Source organism: Pseudophryne corroboree, chromosome 6, assembly GCF_028390025.1.
Source record: "Pseudophryne corroboree isolate aPseCor3 chromosome 6, aPseCor3.hap2, whole genome shotgun sequence".
NCBI lineage: Eukaryota > Metazoa > Chordata > Amphibia > Anura > Myobatrachidae > Pseudophryne > Pseudophryne corroboree.
In genome coordinates, this window is record NC_086449.1 from 352,464,508 (window position 1) to 352,469,404 (window position 4,897).

At 43.6% G+C, this 4,897-nt stretch overlaps 1 pseudogene; it reads right to left on the reverse strand.

The window, feature by feature from the left end:
- Nucleotides 1-2,100: 2,100 nt before the first annotated feature.
- Nucleotides 2,101-2,219, reverse strand: LOC134937598 (5S ribosomal RNA; annotated as a pseudogene).
- Nucleotides 2,220-4,897: the final 2,678 nt, after the last annotated feature.

Here is a 4,897-nt window from a genome sequence, read left to right on the forward strand (position 1 = left end):
CACGTGGAGAAGAAGTGAGACATCAAAGTCCAGATGGCGAGGGAGCTCATTTTTCGTAAAAGAGCTTTTACTGTCCTCCTTGATGCGCAGCAAAACACAGTGTAGAGGCAAGCGAAGTGCGAGAGGCAAGCTGACGAGGCCCAGCAGCGGAGACACGCAGATGGGACCGGCCCTGTAACATATCCTCCTGTGCCCGCCAAGTATGTGCTGATCTGGTAAGGCTCCAGTGGAGCACAATTGTTTAACCTTTTGTGCGCCTGCCTGTTTCTCACATCTTTCTGTTCCCTAGAGTCCACCAAACAGCGTATCGGGACTGTTCACCAAATCTTAGCAGCCTGCGCAAGATAGAAATGCGGAGAGGTTATATGGGCACTCAACTAAGGTAATATAATTATTATTTCTGTTCAGATCGTATACCTATAGCTAGCACACAGGACAAGTATTACGCAATCTACTTTAATGTCAGTTAGCTATTACTTGATCAACATTGTGCATGGCACAACAATTCAAACAGAAAAATAATCTGTTTATTTTTGCAGCGTATGGTGCGATGCGCTATATATATCAGTCAATATATCTATCTACATATTTATATATATGTGTGTGTGTACCAGGAAATCTACCAGCGCTATAGATGCAGTATCTCTATTGTGAACACTAGTATGGGAACAGTGCAACAACCATTCAGAAAACACCTGTCTACAGACACTCCCTTTAGTCTAATAGGGCATCCGCTCTTTACCTCAGATAGATATAGGTACCGGTATAAGTACCTAAGGGAGATTAATTTGTGGACAGAAGGTGAGGTAATAAACAGCGACCAATGGTGTCAAACAATACCAAAGCTGGATGATTATATAAAAGGTATACACAATTTATTGCACATAGAAAGCACCAAAACACTAAAACAATGCTGGATGTAAAAGCATAAAAACTAATATAGACATCTAAGATTCATTCTAAAAGGCAGGAGAGCATAAAAAGGGGAGCAATTTTCGACATAAAAGGTATACAAGAAAAAAAGAAAAAATAGCGTTCAAAAAATAAAAAGAGAGGAGTATAGCTTAACTTTCAATAAGTGAGGTAGAATCAAGGCAGCACCCAACGCGTTTCGTCCTATCTGGACTTCATCAAGGGGTGATTTGAGACTAGAGACAGGCAGGTATATATACTCAGCCTAAGGAGGAAGTGATGAGCACATCACTTCCTGTGATTAATTGGCAAGGGTGATCTAAAGTGTTCAAGTTACATATTTGCTAACCCCTTATTGTAATTACATTAATAAGGGCCTTAAATAGTGTAAATCTAGGTGAAAATACACAGTGAAACATGCATAAACCGTCAGAAAAGTGGCGAGCCGCGGACTTCCTGTCCGGGCTGTGTGTGACGTCACATCCGCCCCACGTCCGGTGTCCGGCTCCTCCAATTGCGCATGCGTTGTTTTCGTATAGCAGAAGCTCGTGTTGTCCTACGTGGCTGCTAAATACATATCCTGTCTGGGCTGGTAATGACAGGACGGGATCTGTCGGCGGCCATTTTCCTAGTAGTTCAAAGTACATATTCCATGCGGCAGCCATATTTTTGGAGTCCGGAATGATAAGTTAGGAAATTTGCATAAGGGTTAATGTTCGTTCAGGTCCAGTTCATTGCTTATTCGTAAAGTTGCTCCATGGCAGATATCCAATATGAAATATGAGGATGGAAATAAGAACTAGAAGCATACTTCAAAAAAAGCACTAAGGTGTCTATATTTCAGTATTGACAGATAAGAAATACATGACAGAAAAAAAAAATATTTTTTAGTTTTAAATGGAAAAACGAAGGTGGTATAGATGAGAGAGGAGAACATAATAGAATGGAAAAAATTCATACATATCCATATAAATATATACATATATGCTAGACCAATTGATTTTTAGGGGATCACTAATAGGTGGTGGAACGGTAAAATAAAGGTTAAGCTCAAGTTGGGATAAAAATCCCCTACAGATGCATTTATGCAGTACAATCAGTCAGATAAATAGTAGGAAGACCTGTAGAGACCAGAAAGAAATATCTATATACACATATTCATTTAAGAGCATTCCTCCAAAATCCTTATGTTTACAATACCCAATCTTCCAAGGAGGTCTCCCATCCTTGTACTGGCCTGGCCCAACCCTGCTTAGCTTCCAAGATCAGACGGTGTTGGGCGGTCCCAGGATGATATGATTGTAATGTGGAATCACGGAGATAGCCCATAGGTGTCTGTGTATATGAAGGATCCATAGCCTAAAAAATTATTTTGGTCATTGGAAATTGGTAGATTCTATATCATATGTGAAGAGCCCAGATGGATAGTACTACAGAGAGCAAAATGACAGTATGCCGTGTTTAAGGGTCGAGAAGGAAATAAATGAACCCGAGGTGTTCCAAAGTGGAACTCTCCTGTTACTCCATTTTAGAGTTACAGCACCTGGTCTCCCCTGGGGGTCTCCCCACCAGGTACTGGCCAGGCCCAAAACACTGCTTCGCTTCCAAGATCGGCCGGAGTTGGGCATGTCCAGTGTGGTATGGCTGTAAAACTCAGGAGACAGAAGTCCAGGTTACAACAAGGAAGGAAAAGAAAAAGTGAAAGGGAGGGCTTGCATTATAAGAAAGGTGCTATTTCGTACCCCTCATTGAAGCCATCTGGATGGAGAGTGTTCAATTCATAGATCCAGAACATCTCCCTCCTGGAAAGGAGGTTAGAGAGATCTCCTCCTCTTTCTCCCAAGGATAATAGTTCGATGCCTTTGTATGTTAATGTCTCAGGATCCGAGTTGTGGTATTGGTGGAAATGTCTTGATACCGCATGTGTTAGGACTTTGTTCTTAACATTTCTGATGTGTTCCTGAATGCGCAGTTTTAGGGCTCTTTTAGTTTTGCCAATGTACTTCATTTCACACGGGCATTCCAGAAGATATATCACTGATGGTGTATTACAGTTTATGAACTGTTTGATCCGATATTCTTTGTTGGTATTTGTTATGAGCCACGGCTGTGGCTCATTCCTGTTTTGCATGTCAGTTAGGTATTTTATGTTTATTAGTTGTTTCGCAGGCCAGGATTTCCCGTTGCTCTGTTTAAGAGTACTCTTGGTTGCTGCCGCTGGTGAGTCTGTGTAATTGCAGCTTGTTCCCATGTGTTCAGCCTCACCTGGCTGCTAATTGCATCTTGTCAGTTTGGAGTCATGCAACAGGGCAGCTGCATTATATTATTAATTAGGCCTCTCTGTTATATGCTGGCTCAGTGCAATTCACAGACGCTGGTGATATTTCTGGGTTTCCAGTCTGCTTGAGTTCTGAGCTTGGTTCATGCTAGTTCCTGAGCTTCCTGTGTCGATTCCTATGTCTGATCCTGTGTCCTGCCGTGAGGCGTTCCTGTCCTGAGGTCCAGTACCTTTGCCTGTGCCTGGTCAAGTTTCTGGCTTCTTGGTGTCCACCGGTCTGTTGTTTGGGATTCTGCCTGTCCTCCAGTTCTGAGAGTCTGTGTCGGCAGCATTGGGAGTTCCTGTCCGTTTGCCAGTATTCGTGCCGGTTCCGTGAGTAGCGGCACTGCCGCGTCCGTCGGCCTAGGCCGCTGTATTCCCTTATTATTTCTGTCACTGGTGTTTTGCAGAGGGTTCTGCTTATGCTGTCACCGCCGGTACACAAAAGTATTGTGTCGGCGTGTGGTCAGCATTTCCTTTGTTGTTCTTTTCCTTTGGCGGCAAGCCGCACATACTTTGGTTTTAGGTTTGTTAGTAGCCCCTGGCCTTGTTGTTTAGTCAGAGGGCCCCTTGTTATCACCCTGTCTCGGTTCACTCTTTGTCTCTCATTAAGACCCGAGGGGGCATCGAAGTTGGGCAGACGTAATCCGCCCTTCAAACGCGGCTGCCATGGGCTCAAGCAACCATAGTCTCGCAAGAGTGTACTGACAGCACGGGCGAGACAACGGAGATAGGGCGCCAGGGGCTATTCCCTTTCCATTCCCCTTTCCCAGCATTACGTCCTGGTGCTCTGGACTCGCTTCATAACATCTCCCTTGTTCTGAGCACTAGGAACCTAACATTATCAGCAGCCCAACCACAAAAAAGAAATAAAACTTTTTTTCTTTTTTGGCCCAGTCCAGTGTCTAGTCTAGAATCCAGTCCTGTCTAGAATTCAGTGTGCAGAATCCAATCCGGTGTTTAGAATCTAGTCCTGTCTAGAATTCGGTGTTTAGAATCCAGTCCGGTGTTTAGAATCCCGTCCGGTGTTTAAAAAAACAAACAAAAAAAAAACAGTCTTGTTTTGTTTAGCAAAAATTTAGTCTTGCCTTGTCTAGTCTTGCCTTGTCTTGTCTAGTTTTAAATCCTCCTATGTCTACTATGCAAGCCCTGCAGGCATCTCTCTCAGCCCTGAACTCTGCTTTCAGTGCTTTGAGACCAGAGCGACTAGAAGTTTTGCAGCAATCATTTAAGCAACTGCAAAACCTTCTGACTAAAATCTTGCTCATCTTGCCAGAAGTCGTTGAAAGTACATCTATCTCTAAAGAGACTCTTGTTCACAGTATGGTGACAAGAGAATCCTCTGGTTTAATTGAAGAGAAAAGGTTTAAAAGTTTTCTGCCACCCAGGCTCTCAGAAGAGGAGCGTCTGCGTCGCAGAAACTTAAACTTATGCCTTTATTGTGGGGGTTTAGGCCACTATCTGCAGACCTGTGAGTTGCGCAAGCCAAAGTGTGGTGACGAGTCTTGCCCTCTGGCCAAGTTGAGTCAGGATACAAGACCTACTCCTGTCTCTACTGTGGAAGAGGTACTTGTCACACAACCCACACTAAAAAGCTCTCTGTCCTATAATTGGGGTCCTTGGGCAAGGGAGCCCCATTATAGATTCAGGAATCAAAAGAGAATGTTT